The sequence below is a fragment of the Hetaerina americana genome, unplaced genomic scaffold (assembly GCF_022747635.1).
Source record: "Hetaerina americana unplaced genomic scaffold, ioHetAmer1.1.p SCAF_2, whole genome shotgun sequence".
Taxonomy (NCBI): Eukaryota; Metazoa; Arthropoda; class Insecta; order Odonata; family Calopterygidae; genus Hetaerina; species Hetaerina americana.
This window is the reverse complement of record NW_027286763.1, coordinates 39,610,389-39,627,265: the sequence shown is the minus strand read 5'-3', so window position 1 is coordinate 39,627,265 and position 16,877 is coordinate 39,610,389. Positions and strand designations below refer to the sequence as shown.

The following is a 16,877-nucleotide window of genomic DNA, read 5'->3' as shown; positions in this document are numbered from 1 at the left end:
CCTTCAGAACTCATTATTTATGCGTTCTCTTCATCATACAGGACCTATAAAAACCAGATATCAGTTAAAATGAATAAAATAAACCAATCGAAAAGTATTATTTCCTCGCGAGAATCTTATGAAAACCCTATTAATTTCAAGATAGCTTGAAGTTTTAAACATTTAATAAAATTATTTAACCAAAAACAAATACATCTAAATACAGATAAATTATGTGACTTGAACCAAATAGAGACTTTACCCTGAAATCAGAACGTCTACTTTTTAGAGAAACACTGAATTTTAACCCAATCAATGACACGCGTGAATAGAACGGAGAATCGTGCCGCAACAAGGTAATAGAAGGGTAGGAGAATGAAGCACCGATTAGGTACAGACAACTTAGCAATGGACGCAGAAGGAACTCGGAAATTAAATCACATCCATGGAGGATATCCTTATTACTACAGCAGGGAAAAATATTGCTTGGGAAATCATTAGGAATTAAATTATGTGCAATGCGGAATCATACAGTTCCTTGCAATTAAAGAGTATTTCAGTTCGTAGCATTTAGATATAGCCGCGGGGATACCGGTGGTGGAATAAATTGGATAGCCGCGAGAGGGTCAGGAGAGATAGCATGGGGACGGAGGGACAGGGGATGCCACTCCCTCGGGAGCTGCGAAACAGGCGCCGCCCTGCTCACCTCCTCCCCCTATTCCCGATGGGCAAACGCGGGTGGGGCGTCGGACGACGGTGATTCCGGAGGGTGAAGGCAGCATCGCCGGAGGTGGCGTTAACTTTTCTCCCTAGACTCGATACCATTCTCAACACGACTGCCGGCCGACCAATCCAATGCGCACTCGAGAGCCGTGCCCCCTTGTAGCCAGCCGCCCAACCCCAAGTACCCTTTCCCTCCCGTTAATCCTCGGCGCCTCCCCGCCGATACGTGCGCCCGTAAAAGCGCGCGGACCGAGAGAATGAATGACCCGGGTGCGTTTTTTCTCCTCAGGCGCCCGCCTCTTACTCCCATTTCGCACGATACCCTCACGCCCCTCCTCTTCACCTCCAGTTGATATTACTGGACATTTGAGACCGAAACGAGAGAGAAGAGTCCGGATGAGGAAAAAGGGTTGTCTGAGCCGAAGGGCCTACGGTGATCGCCGAGGAGCGTACAAACTGCCGATGAATTGGAATGGACTCATTTGGGAAGGAAGGAGAGTGGTTTTTTAGAGGGCTAAGATATCTTCCGACGGTTGTATGAAAGGCGGAAGAATTTGGTGACCATGTTGGCGCTCTGCTTTCGCCTTTTCATCCCTTTACCATGATGTCCATTTTTCCATCTCTTTGTTCTCTCAAATATCTCTCATTCTTCTTTCCTCTGACTCCCAAATACCTTCCTTGTAGATTAAGTGAAAAGAATCTTACCCAGAGGTATTTTAGTATGGCGTATTTTAATCGGGAGGCACATTTACTGGTGTCACTTAGTGCTTGACTTGATCCAAAGTAATTAAGAATCTTCCTCTAGAACAAATTCCTGCCTTTGTCAGTGGAACGGCTCACCTAGCTTGGTGTCGGAATACCTTTTCATTAAAATTCTCTTAATCGCAATTGAATAGAAGTGACTAAATCATCCTGAAGAGACCTTTTATTACCGGGATCTATCTCATTCACAAAGGCCATTTCAAGATAGTGGCGGTGAATGGTTCTCCGCTTAGAAAGGCATGGGCGAAGGCAGAGTAATGGATTCAAGGATGGAGATGGAAGGTGAGAAAAACAGATTGAGAACTGAGTCCGAGGGAATCACAAAGTATCAGGATCGACTGATCCTCCAGGGCTCGGAACCCGCAAGGCTTCTCTTTTCCTTTGTGAAAACGTACGAAAATCTCATCCTTCAAGTCGCTTATGAAGTTGAAACAGTCAAATTATTGTTATAAGTAATATTTAACTCTTATCCACAGATCATAGGAGTCTGTTTTTTATGGTACAGATTTTTAACTTTTCAGAAAATTTACTTATTTCAAAACTTGGCAATATCTACCGTCAGTCGGCGATTCTAACGCTGATCCCTAGCAGTAAATTACTAGTCAACCATGCTCTCGGACCCATGAGGTCCGTTATACGCTCTTTTAGGGCTCCTGACCTCGATACAATTGAGTGGTTCTGGGTAACCGTGAATTAAAGCTTAATTATAATTACGAAATTATATATACGTACTTAATTATAAATACGAAGACAAAGATGATTAACTAAAGCTAAAGATGATTAACTAAAACAATATGTAGTCATGATTTTCCTCAAAAATGAATTAACCTTGTTGAAGTTCATAAATTAAGCCAATTCTTTATACATAACTTCATTTCAATAGAAAAAATAATAAGAAATCTGAAGGCATAGGTGTTTTGTCTCGACCTCTTCCTGGGCCTTTGTTTATCGTACAAGTATGTATGTATGCTCGTATGCTGAATCGAAGTGGGACTAATTGTAGCGCCTGCTGCTAGATGGTCCTTTATTAGGAAGGGCAAGGGAATTTATTACTCTACCGTTGTATATTTTATGACCATCCAAAATATGAAACTCATTAGTTGTAATTATTAAATTTAAACTTGATATAATCATGACTTGGGTAATAAGGTGAAATATCCTCACCGGTCATCTTGTAAATATTTTAATTTTTTCTTCTGCTAGCACTAGCGTTATAAGGGTTTCTCAAGGAGTCGAACCCGTACCCTCTAGGCGAGAAGCCAGTGCGCTATCCACCGCGCCTTCTCCATTCCCCCGAGTGAGAGAGCATTCGAACATGGTATTATTACGAGTTCGCACGAAGTTCACAAATCTTCTAATACTTATGAATGGCCATATGATCTCGAGAGCTACTTCTTATGCTGCGTTAGATGATTTAGGTATTCGTACTCGAAGGCACTCGCATAACCTCTACTGAACTAAAAACCCCTTTTTTATTTATGCAATTATTTTAGAAGACATATAAGAATGCTTTTACGTACAGTGCAGATCAATGTATCATTGTAGTATGCAGTCTTGGAGGAAGTTTAATGCGTACCAGCCTTTCATTATGCAAAATTGGGGAATATATGTTATTACTAAAATTTAAATTTTCAACAGTGAATAGATTTATACTATAATAATCAAATGTTTTGCAAATGAATAGAGTAAATTTGACTGTTATTATTTAAAAGTCAACGCTAAATTATATCAACTATGCCATTATAATACTTTACTTGGACTAAACCCACATTTCGGTTTTGGGAACATGAAACAGTAAGCATGCAAAGGAAAACAGGTTTTCATTTCATGCATGAATTTTTAGTTAAGTGCATAGCTAAGCCTATAGGAAGTTCAAAGACGTGTAAAATTCGGATATTTATGACATTGAGAGAGTTCCATCCCTTTCCCTCGCGCGATTTCCAAAGGAATGTGGCTATACATAATCGTATAGGTTAACTGTCACACATTTCATGCATCATTCATCTTTGAACTCGGCCCCCACGGAAAAGCGTGTGAATACCTAACCAGTTTGATTACCTAACCTCTCTTTGTGTATATAATGCTTTTGAGCATTTTTTCTTGGTAAGAAAAAAATGTTTGAGTTTGATGTTTCGAATTTTATATCGCAATGGCTGAGAAAAATTAGTTTTTGCGACAGCATTTGCGCAAATTTAGTCTTGTTCAGCATATTTTGTTTAGATGCAGTACCTTTCCTGAAACTTGGTTTCCACATTTCAGTTTTATACCAACCGTATTGAACAAACAACAATACTTGATGACGTCTTTAGCTCATTTTTACTTAACTGAAATTTTTAAATGACATCAATATTTAAATTCCACAGGCTCTATGTATGAAAATATTGAGAGAATGAGAATTTTTTAAGAGGTTACAACGGCGGATATAACTAAACTGAGAAAGAAAACATGTTTGTGTTCTGAAGGATAACTTCTTTTAAACATCGGGCTATTTTAATTTGTTCTGCATACATGAGCTGGCGGAAAGCTCATGGAAGCGTTCCCGGTATCTTTTCCTTATCTCTGAACAGCCTTCCCTATCTGAGAACAACGCTGATACTTAAGTTAGAAACGCTTTACTCCGGCGACATGTATATCCGCTGCCGCCTTCCCGTGCTGTCATTTAAACGACCGAGACGTTCCCGCAGGGTTCTGAGAATTCCCCGCGGTCAGAAGGGAGACTCAGGCATTTGTCCTCTCCTTAACGACACGAGGCAAAATGTGTCACGCCGCTTGACGTCCTTTCCGGCATCCGCTCGCCCTCTTCACCCTCGTGTGAGCGTTTCCATTTCCCGATTCCCAGAATACAAAAAGGGGAGGGAGGGAGATATTTGCGTGAAATAGAGAACTAGGACTATCATGCTGGAGATCAGAGACTGAAGGGTAAATGATTTTTTTGTGCAGTGCTGAACGATAAGCGCACGGCATTTACTCATCCGATTATTCAAATACTAGAGTAAAAGGTTTGCGTAAAAATAATACCAAAAGAAGTCTACTAAAACAAATTGCAATTCATGTTACTTATATTGTACCATTGGGCATAATTATAGTGTATCTTGCTGTTTTGGCTACTGTAAACTAGCGAGGCAATTCTAAATGCTCTTTCTATTAGGATGGCTTGCACACTTAATCATTTGTTTAAATGACAGCGTTGTATAGGATAAACCCATATAAATAGGAAAGATAAATTCATTTGTGAAAGAGTTTATAACCTTCAAATAAAAAAAATGAACTTAATTCAAATTTTTAAAGTGTTATCGCCAAAATAGCGAATTTTTCCATGCCTTTTACTGTATAATGCTAGCAATTATGCGTGGATATCCAGAGCACACTATTATTTCGAGTTGTAAGAACTATAACTGTTTTAGGTGGCCATATACTTTAATAGAAATTTTCCCTATTGTTGCTAAACTTATGGAATTAACATTGGCCTCTTTATATTTTATAATATATTGTATTGCTTGATTTATATACCACTGCGGCATTGAAGACATGATTAATCTTAAGCTTAAAAAGACGAGATTTTGATATTTTTTAAATTAAAATATGGACACGAAAGTACATAATAAATAATTATATTTTTACTTTCTACTAGAAAAAATTACTTATATCCGTAACCATTAATGATGTGTATATTGTGTATAGGTTCACTGTATTAGATTACATTTCTAAATGATCATATACATGTAATATGTAATACGCAATCATGCTGAAGAAATGCGTTACAACAATTTCGTGTTTAATAACTTATCGATATTAGTGGTGGAGTTAAGAAGGGAAATAACCCAAAGTACAAGGGTGCCAAATATTATACTAGTTTGTATTAACGTCATCGTTATTCCAGGAATAAATTTAAAATTATCTATTTTCACCGTTATAAATTTTACTATGAATAACTTGATTAATTCATACTGATAAAAAATTGAGATTTAAACAAGTATTCCAAAGGTATTAACCTTTTGTGCAGTAAAATTTATAACCTGAGTTTTACTATACATTAGTAATAATTTTTGCGGGTAACTCACCAACACTCGCTATTTCACCAACCAGTCAACCGGATGAATCCACTGCAAATAAAAATAAAGAGTAATTATGGAGGTTATACGAATCACATTATCATAGTACCATATTTTTTAGTGTACTCTGCTATCTTTTAAGTGACTTCTACTGGTAGTTTCTTACGAAAGTGTTTTTTTGGATGCATGAAATTAATATCTTACGAAAAAGAAAGCATTGTTCGCATTGCAAAAATTGTATATCCAAATACGGATTGAATGTCAACTGACTGTTAAGAAAGCTTTTGTACCGACGTTCTAATAAGAAAACCTGGGCTCAGATATCAGCGACGGATTTTATTTCAGTGTCTATTTTTCCAACTTAAGTGGTCTGAAAATCAATTGAGCAACAAGTAATCCGTCCGATGCATACCGTGTGGATCTATGTTACCTCTTTTGACTTTCCGAAAAGACGAATCAAATTTCTATCTCAATTTTCTTTCCTTCTTGCATCCATGGTTATGATTCCCGCAATTTCATTTATTTTATCATAATTTCCAGAAACTTCTGAATTTATGCATCATGAAAACCCTAATAAGCGTGTCTTTGTGGCAACAAGCGAAGTACAATTGTTATAAATTTGACAATAACACATGTACATTATCATTAGCAGATAGCTAAACTCTCATTTGGATGGGGTGGTGAACATAGTTGTTTTATTTAACGTCTTTATTGGGATGAGATTGAGACTACATAGTCTATTATTCCACCTATCCCGTAAACATAACATAGAAGACAATCACAAACACTGATGGCCTAGGTGGAAACTTACATGAACGGGCTAGACTAAAGGTGGCGACGGCGTAATCTTCTCACCCGTCAAAGCACCAGGGTTGTCAGGCGAGAACGTTACCATGCCGCCACCGGGTTCGGCAATAATAGACGTCGGCAGGGAATCGAACCCGGATCATCAGCTTGGGCGACTAAAAGGGTGGATACGTTGGCAATTATTGGTAGCATACTGAATTTACGGTACTCCAAAACCGAATGGCAAAATATATGAATAATGAAAAATTCATGAGTAAAATATCTAAATTAAGACGATTTAACTACCTTACATTTGCATTTAAGGCACTAAATTAGAGCCTTATAAAAATTAAACGTCAACTTTGGATAAATTAAATTGGCCAAACAAATATTATCGGTCCTTAAAACACGAGACATCTTTGAAAACAAACAAGAATTTTAAATGCTCCCGGAAAATGATTGTCTCAATAAGTTGAATAATTTTAATGGACTAGTACATTATTTTCCCCGTAGTTTTGCATGCGGTGCTGATATTATCAAGAATTAATATTAAGTCACAATAAATGATGTTATCAAAGTCAAGATATGCTTCATTATCTTTAGCGGGGGATAGTCTAGGAAGAAAAATGTTATTTTTTAGTGAACCAAGTGCAGAAAAAATATTCTGACGAATGACTACTTTCAGCAATATTATATCTTTCCACTAATTAAGTGAAACCATTATTGCTACCATGAAATAATGTCGTCCAGAAAAATAAAGGGATATTCAAGCCAGCCTTACTATTTTCAAAGGTAGTTATTTTTCCAATAACTTACACTCTTGGGGAATATTCGCCACTTGCTAAATGCAACCATCGATTTGCTTATCGTTTACTGTCCTTATTACAATCGCCAAATATATGAACTATTATGAAAACTAACTACTTAACAATTAGTCAAAAGAAATTAAAATGCAGCTGACTTTCAAATGAGGAGTTTGATCAGAAATATATTTTTAAATGTATACTTATAAATATATATATTTATACATCTGTATTTATATTATTCACATACTTGTATTTATCTTATATTACCTATTGCAAAGAGCATAATTCTTCACAAGTGACAAAAAAAGTTGTCTTTTCAATAAATATTCATGAAGTTCATGAGAACACTGCCGATAAAAACCGTAAAATACACTAAACATACCAAAATTTTTAATAATGTTATTTTTTTGCATTTTCGCTCTCTGAATGAGAAAATAAAAAAATATCACAATGATTTTTAGTAAATTATCAATTCTGGCGTGACAACCTTTCCCGAAATCCGATCCTCAATATTCTTCTTTTAAATGCAGTCTCATTCGTGTATTTCTGTTAAACTCCGAAGCCCATTTATAACTTGAGACATTACGGCGGAAAAGACGATATCACGTCGCCTTGTTCTGCCCATGGAAAAATATTTAGTAATTTGGACAATGTATTCAAAAGGATAGCTGTGGCGGATTTTGTAGGGATTGACGTAGGCAAAACTTAAAACCTGAATCATTCCAAAACACTCACTGAGTTTTTCGGAAAGCTAAAACTGCAAAAAATAGCCAACAATTCTAAGGGTAAACAATAGCCTGACGTCTTGCGTCCTCGTGGGACACGCACATTTATTTTCTTCCCCACCTCCCTCCTACCTTGTTCTCGCCTCCCTCTACCTCTTCCCCCCCCCCTTTGGTTTAAGACCGACACTTGGCTAGCGATACGGCGCTTCGGCGTCTCCACACGCCCATTTCCCTTAATCCAGAAATAAACCCAAAGGCACATTCTGGAGAGTGCGCATTATTCTCTCTTCCCGTAAATAGCCAGTTCGTAGACAGTTAATTTTGAAACGCCTGAAATTTAGGGGTCTATTTTCGGACAAGTACCATCTTCGTCGTTTTTACTTTTGATCCCCCACGACACTCGAACAATCATTGTATTTCTAGCTATTCAACTTCACGTCCCCATATTTTTCAGAAAGCTGTTGATGCAATTACAATTCTAAGGTTTGGTATTGTATAAAGTAGAACTTTAATTGAACATAAACCAATTACGTAACAAATATCTAAATTATGATCGGAGTGGTGTAAAGCTAAGGAAATATAAAATCATTCTTCTTAACCACATCGTGGCATTTTTAAGTCTGTTTTGTAAAAGATGGAATCCAGACGTAAGTATTTCCAAGTAGAGCTTTTTCAAATAGTATTTAGAGTAATCTGCCCTGCATCATGAAATTTTGATGTAACTATCAATGCACTAAAACTATCTCCGATCCATGTGAGCACCTCCGTAACGCCTGCCATAGATGCCCTTAGAACACACCTTCTACCTCTCAAAGTCACCTTAAACACCCTCTCTTCTATGGAATTTATTCAAATAGTTTAAATAATTTTCATACATAATAGCAATTAAGTTATAAAATCGACATATAACACAGGTATTTAATAATTAAAAACATTTATAGTGTCAAAACAATGAAGGTAGTTAGTAAAATAGTTTAGAAGGTAAGAGTAAAAGAATATTTATTCCACAATTCCAAGTTGTGAAATGGCGTCAAATGGTGAAAAATAATTTGCAGCATACGAGAACAGAAGCGTATCAATCAACATTTTATGCACACAATTCAATCGCTATCCGTCGACAGTCGTTTTTCTATTGACTCTGTGCCTTTTGTGTGAATAGAATGTGAATCCAGCACAAAACGTGATTGCGGCATATCAACTACTGTTATATTGAAGCAAAAACTTTGGTTAGTTTCAAACTCGTATAAGACAATCTAATTCCTTAAATTTTAAGATTTATTTTTCATTTTAAACTCTTTTTTCTTACAAAAGACTTTTTTTCTGTGCTATTAATGGTTTTTCTCAAGATTTAAACTAATCAATGGAAACTAATTTTGCATTTTTTTGGGTAGCAACGATGAAATGAATGAAGTTGTGGGTAAAATCTGGACACTGTTTTGATTTTGAATTCATCGTTCATAAGACAGGAGTAATAAACTCGAATTAATCACTTCAAGCTAGATGAGATTCTTGTATTAGGCATGTTTATCAATTTCACTCTAGTGGTATTGGCATAGGAACATATGCTGATTAATTAAAGTGGCTTTTCAAAATTCTAGAAACTGACAGGCTACCAGATACGTGAGGACATTAAAACAATAAAATAAAATAAAGTTTTTAGATAAATACCAATATCTTACAAAAGATTTAACATGCATTAAATTACTTGTACTCACATAGAATTAAGGATTAAATTTCTTCATCAAATAGAAGAAATTTCTTCCTAGATTTATATATTAACCTTGCATATGAACATAATATTGCCTTGCTATGAATGCCAAAACGGGTTTATAGTTGATTTTTCAGTGAAACTTATTCAGATACATACACCTTTCTACAAGGCCAGGATTTAATAGATTCGCTAAACTAAGCAATGGACTAACAAGATAGTTGGCAATACACACGATTCTACACAATTAGGACACAGAAATAAACAAAAAAATAAAGAGGCGCAAGAATAGTTTCCAAAACTGTCGTTCCCGTCTGGCAGTCCAAAAGAACGGGTTCCAAGATCGCCGCAAAGCCGTTTACTTTCCGAGTAATCGCATTCGACGCTGACGGGATTTTACAATATTTAGCTGGGGCTGCCAGAAGAATAGGAAAACATGGGTGTGGAGGAGGGAGAGATATCTGGGACGCGGAATCGTTAAACGAGGCGTGACGAACCAAGGAATGAGAATGACGGGTGTAGGAGAGAGGGTATGCGATAGAGAGAATGCAGAGGGAGAGGGGGACCAGAAAATGCTTACCATTCCAAATTTGCATGAGGACAGGGATTGCCATTCCCGCATGTATCTTATGGCAACCTAGAGCCTTAGATATCTATTGTGATAAAGGGTAGGATCGTGAGTGTGCATTTGCATTTTGATACAATTTTGCAGCACTGCTAAATTTAGAGAAAAAAAATTAGGTTATCTAAACCACTGGCAAAATGTAACCAACAGCGGTGGATATTACGTCACTGCAGCTAGCTTGCTGAAAGTTACCGCAGTCAGCTGATTATAAATTCACAATATAGCAGATGCATATCCTTAATTCCCGTCGACGCATTGTGGTTCAGAAGAAATTCGATACACAGTTTTTAGTGGGAGTAAAATTTATCTAGAGAAACACGAAAATGAAATATACGATAACCTTATCGGAATGCTAGGGATATATGAACCACAAGAATTGTGTAGAGAGCAAAAAAGGAAATTATAATAATACTAATAATTTCCACAGTTTTTTGAAAGGGAACAAGAAAGATTGTCTGCAGAAAAATATTTAACTAGTTTTTATCCAGTAAACTCTGTGTGCTCATCTTGGAAGTAGCATTAGGCACTTAGAACCGGCATTAATGTTATTTTGTTCGGAGAAGTTTGCTAAGGTAAATGAAAACATGACTTCACTCAATTTCTGGGTACCCTTGATCAACGCCGTCTTGATTTATTTGGTGTTCCATTCTCAATGCGGATGCTACAGACAGCTTATCCGTCATAATGAACGTCAGACAGAAGTGTTGGTCATGGATGATAGAGGTGATATGGAAAATATCAATATTATGAAATTTAGAGATCCAAATGAACCGTTAATGAATTTTGGCGAATAGAGACAGAGATTGCGAAACATTTTTAGGGGAAAATGGAAATAACCTGAGCTAAAATAGCCGGTATTGCCAACTAATTCCTAAAGATAGTCTAAAATAGAGATTAAAATGTATTGAAAGTAATGAGTGTTAATCTACCGCATTATTTGATTCGAAAACGCTCATTCGTGAAATTTAAGTAGCAGTGGGTAGCTTTCATACAAAGTAGCTCTTAATGTAGCAGTTACCCAAAATACCCTCATTGGTAGCTAAAGAACTCAAGACAGCGAACGGAAATCCTGATTCATACAATAAAACAAGAGTTTAAACCTTATCCGCAACATCTGGAAACAATTGGTTTGAATAAAATCAGTTGCTTGAGGAGTGGCTTTATGGAATAGATTCGTTTAATAATGAAAAACTATAACTTTGTAATTTCATAGTATTTTTTTAGACACGACCCGGGTTCCGACGCTCCTTTTCATTGTCAGGTTTATTATTCATTCAAAAATTATTTTAATTTGGAAATAGAATAACCTGATGAAGACAATCGGAAAGATATTGTTACGTAAAAGTGATACTCAAGGTTGAAGGTACGGTACGAGACAAAAGGAACACGTACTGGCATACATTAGAAGGAAAAAAGTACTTAGACATGATGAGCTAGCCCAGTAGTTGGCAACCTTTTAGATCTTCGACTACTTCATTGAACCCTTGACCCAAAATTGTCCTCCAGATAGTTAAATAATTTTCACAATAATATATATTTTTTTAAATACCTTATTTTCTTCGCTCCTTTCTAATTATCTGATTCAACGATAAGATTTATTTCTAACTCATGAAGCGGGAATAGACCCCATAAGTCGATCTCAGGGACGGAATACCCGCGGGGAGTGTTATTCAGGCAGTTTTCAAGTATTTTGCTGGGAAGCCCAACGAGTCACTTAATCGACTAAATCGAAATAGTCCAACGTGTACATTATTTTATAATAATAATTTTTCCTATAATTTCTACTAAAATTACTCCACAGTAAAAAGGGAATATTCTAACGTTAGTATTAACGGGGATAAAGCATATTTTTACCATGAAAATATCAGTAAACAATATTCCATCCATTTGCATTTGAGCTATGGAAGATATTTCATTGAGGGCTGAAAATAAGTTCTTAAAATATCTTTATCTCTGCCGGAGCCATGAATTACTCTAGATAAAGCAATAAACTTCAGTATGGTTGCGCTCAACAGTATTCGCTTGAAACAATTTGATGCAAGCTAAAGCTTGTTTCGAAGTCTCAACTACCCCTTACTTTCCCACCAATTGTTTTACCCATTATTGTCATTGTGGTATATCTTCCTTCAAAGAAGTGGAATTCAAAGAACCTAATTAACTTAGTTTCAGCCATCGAGAGAGCGATAAAGTGTAAAGCTCGCAATTCAAGGCTGTAATATGATTGGGATAGTAAAATATATGTAAAACTACACGTGGTATTCGCTCACAATTTCTAAAAATTGAATCTTTTAGAATCCATATGGATAACATGAATACGTAGCCTTATATTACACCCAACGAAGTAATAGGCCTGGAGGGGAAAATATTTCTCTTTTGAATTCTTCGCCACCCTCATTTTGGAAGGCCAAGTACCCTCTCAAAATTTAAGCCTCCAGCAGATATAAGTTTCACGCATACAAAATTAAATGGTATATATTTTTCGTTTTACTATTAAATATTTCAGAGGATACCCCCTAAATGAATGTTTTTATTTCTGATAAAACCCGCAGCATCAAATAAAATCAAAAGGTGACATCACAGTATACGTAGAAAATCCCTTCAATGAGTACCACAATGGTAAGTCGGGGATAAACATTTTACTTTAATTAGTGTTATATGTGTTTAGAGGCATTTATACATTGCAAATGACGCTCACTGTTGCTGACTATAAAATAATACTACGAGGGTCATCCGGAAAGTAGTACCCGTTCGTGCCGCATGAAGTGCTGACGACGCGAGTAGCCGCTGGACGAGGTCAGATAGCTTCAGTGGCTTGTCTGCCTTCTCTGAGCCAAGTTGCGTGACGCTAGCATTGCCTGTGTTGTTTCTGTGATTGTTTACAATGTTTAAAAAAATTGAGAACGCCGCCAGTTGTGAAGTGAGGGCAGTGATTAAATTCGAAAAACCCTTTCCACCACTAAAAAGATCCCGTCCGGACACCGGCGGGGGAGAAAAGTGTATCGGCGCATGTAAGCGCTATTTAATTATGTCTTGTGCAAAGGAAGGTGAGACCTTGAAAAAGGTTTCTCCCTTCTTAATTCGCAGAGTGTTATCACAGATTGTGCCTGGGGACCCAAAGAGCGTGAAGAAGCTCAGGGATGGTACACTACTTATAGAGACCCTGAACGACACACAGAGCGAAAAACTACTTGCTATGGGAACGCTCCATGACATTCCGATTAAGGTGGAGGTGCACCGCACTCTTAACACCTGTCGGGGAGTTATCAGTCACTACGACCTTCTATACGTGGACATCGAAGAAATCAAGAGAGAAATGTTCTCTCAGGGAGTGACTGATTGTCGTCGACTCACCACAAGGCGCAACGGAGAAAACGTAAACAGCACCTCCGTGATCTTGACGTTTGCGCGTGATAGACTACCCGACAAGGTGTTTGTGGGCTATGAATCGGTACCAGTGAGGCCATTCATCCCAAATCCCGTGCGTTGTTTCAAATGCCAACGGTTCGGCCATGTCGCGTCGCGCTGCGAGGGCAAGGCCACCTGCCCGCGCTGTGGCAAAGACGCGCACGAGGATAAAGAGTGCTCTTCGGAACCTCTTTGTGTGAATTGCGAGGGTACACACCCAGTGTACTCTCGTGATTGCCCGAAGATGAAAGAAGAGAGGAAAGTCATGGAGATAAAAACACTGGAAAAAATCCCATATGCGGAAGCGAGGAGAAAATACAGGGCGCTAATCGCTCCAACTTTCTCCCGGTCCTTTGCTTCCGTTGCAACCACGCAATGTGTAAAGTGTACCATCGCCACGCAGACAGAGATCCCGAAGGAATCCCCAATAGAAACCACGCAAGTGCCTAAACCAAAAAGGGTGAAGGATGGAAAGAGTAAGGTGGACAAGGAGCAACCTACTCCTGTGGGTCCTTCAAAGAAGAGCCCACTAAAAACCACCAAGGGGAACACGCCAAAAGGGCGTGAGAATACACCTTCCCCGCCGCCTCCAGTCAAGCCAAAGAAGCCGGAGGTAATTGAAGAGGACCAGAGTATCTCTGATACTGAGGTCTTCGCAAACGAGTGGAAGAGGAAACATCGCTTCAAGCGATAACCTCAATAGAGTTGGTCATCTCCCTTTTTAGTCATCTCTTTTATTTATATATTTATTTATTTATTCTAATTTAACACTTTAAATGTGTTCCATTCTGCAGTGGAACTGCAATGGCTTTTATCGGCACAAGGAGGAGCTGGCCATTTTAATCCAAGATTTTAAACCCTCTTGTATTTGTCTCCAAGAGACCCATTTTAAGGCTGAAGATAAGGGTATTCTGAAGGGGTTCACTGTTTTTAGAATGGATGACCTAAGTGGCCAACGAGCCCAAGGGGGAGTAGCAGTTGCGGCCCGTGAGGCCCTTTACACCTCGCGAGTCCAACTGAACTCTCCATTCCAGGCCGTCGCTGTCACGGTGCACACCCCTGAGAGGATGACGTTATGCAACGTGTATCTGCCAGAGGGTGCACCGGTGACCCGCCTGAACCTTGAAGCCCTTGTCCACCAGCTTCCTCAGCCGTTCATTTTGATGGGAGATTTTAATGCCCATGATCCTCTCTGGGGAGGGCCAGAAACCCAAAGCAATAGGAGAGGTCGAATTTTATCCAACTTTATTGAGGATTTTAACCTGTTTTTATTAAATAGCGGCGAAAAAAACCGGTTTAACAGCTTCAATGGGGAATTCTCAGCAATAGATCTTTGTCTATGCTCGAGAAGTCTAGCCCCAAAGCTGAAAATGTCCACCCACAACGATCTCTGTGGGAGTGACCATTTTCCTCTTCTACTCGTTAAAGAAGACTCTTCGCCCACCATTTCAAAACCTCCGGAAAAGTGGCGTATTAACCGTGCGGACTGGCCACTTTTCAAGCGTACGTTTACATATAAACACGACGCAAGTTTCGACGCGTTGCACAACGTCGATAAACTAAGTTCAACGCTGTTGGCGGCAGCTACCAAAAGTATCCCTCGTACGTCCGGGAATATTAATCGAGCTCCTGTCCCTTGGTGGAACGGGGAATGCGACCGGGCGATTCGGGCGAGGAAAAAAGCATTGAATATTTTTAGAAAATATCCCACGGCAACTAATCTGGCATCGTACCGCCGCCTGAGAGCGCGAGCTCGAAGGGCCGTGAAGGAGGCCAAGAGGGCTTCCTGGATAGAATACGTCTCTACCATCAACCATCGCACGCCGCTTGGTCAGGTATGGGACAAAGTGAAGAAAATCTCCGGGTCCAAGGGCTCATTTGTCATCTCGCCATTGCTTGTTGCTGGCCGGGTGGTTAATTCACCTGCCGAAATAAGCAACATATTTGCCAGTCAGTTCGCGGCCAATAGCAGTGACGAGGGCTATGCCGCGGACTTTGCGAACCTGAAGAGGCGATGCGAGAGTGTCCCTCTCAATTTCGGTGCAGGTCCTACAAGTGAATATTACAATGAGCCTTTCACGTCCTGGGAGCTTAAATCCGCCATCGAAGACTCCCATTACACCTCGCCAGGGGCGGACGAAATCCACAACGCATTTCTCCGGAACATTCCGGAAACTGCGATTGGGGAGGTCCTAAATACCCTCAACCAACTTTGGAACGAGGGCAGTTTTCCAAATGCCTGGCGAGAGTCCATCGTGATACCAATCCCAAAACAGGGCAAGGACAAAAATGACCCGAACAACTACCGTCCCATATCTCTCACCAGCTGCCTGTGCAAGGTGATGGAACGGATGGTAAACCGACGTCTCATGTGGTGCTTGGAGAGTCGTCACCTGCTCTCCGACGCTCAGTGCGGCTTTCGGCGTGGCAGGTCCACGACAGACAATCTGGTGCGCACTGAGAACTTCATCCAGGAAGCCTTTCTCCACCGTCAACACGTCATAGCAGTCTTTTTCGACCTGGAGAAGGCCTATGATAGTGTGTGGCGATGGAGAATCCTCAACACGCTCCACAAGTGGGGATTTAGAGGCAACATGGCCCTATTTATCAGAAATTTTTTAACTAACCGCCTTTTTAAAGTAAGGACTGGGAAGCACTTATCCCGATCTTTTACACAGGAGAACGGGGTACCCCAGGGCTCAGTACTGAGCGTGACGTTATTTGCCATCGCCATCAACGACGTGGTGGAATGCATCAATGCCCCGGTGATGGCATCGCTCTATGTGGACGACTTAGCCATATTTTGCCGGTCGACACGACTGCCAAACGCTTCCAGGCAAGCCCAGGTGACTCTAAACAAACTGGGAGAGTGGTCGCGAAAGAACGGATTTCGTTTCTCCATGGAGAAAACGAAATGCGTGCACTTTCACCGTCTTCGCGGTTACCACGTTACCCCGACCCTAACCCTGTTGGGTAGGATTCTTCCATTTGTGGAGTCCGTCCGCTTTCTCGGCATGATCCTGGACCAAAAGCTGAACTGGCGGGAGCATATCCGCGTGTTACGCGAGAGGTGTCGCCAAACCCTCAACGTTTTAAAGTTTTTAACTCACTCCACTTGGGGAGCAGACCGCACCACCATGCTTTTATTGTACAGAGGCTTGGTGCGATCCAAACTGGACTATGGTTCCATAGTGTATTCCTCAGCACGAGAGTCTTACTTGAGACCACTCACATGTGTCCACAATGCTGGGATACGGTTGGCCACCGGGGCATTTAGAACAAGCCCAGTCCCAAGCTTACTTGCAG

The 16,877-nt window shown here is 39.6% G+C and overlaps 1 protein-coding gene across 2 annotated transcripts in view; it reads right to left on the bottom strand.

Annotated features, from left to right (window-relative positions):
- Positions 1-16,877, bottom strand: part of LOC139687950 (leucine-rich repeat neuronal protein 1-like) — a 778,766-nt gene that overhangs the window by 265,222 nt on the left and 496,667 nt on the right. The window contains exon 5 of one of the 2 annotated variants that reach the window (XM_071585318.1): positions 5,526-5,567. The exons of the other annotated variant lie outside the window; for it this stretch is intronic. The gene's annotated coding sequence lies outside the window, so the exon portion shown is untranslated. The remainder of the gene's footprint in view (positions 1-5,525; positions 5,568-16,877) is intronic. 2 annotated transcript variants of the gene reach the window in all.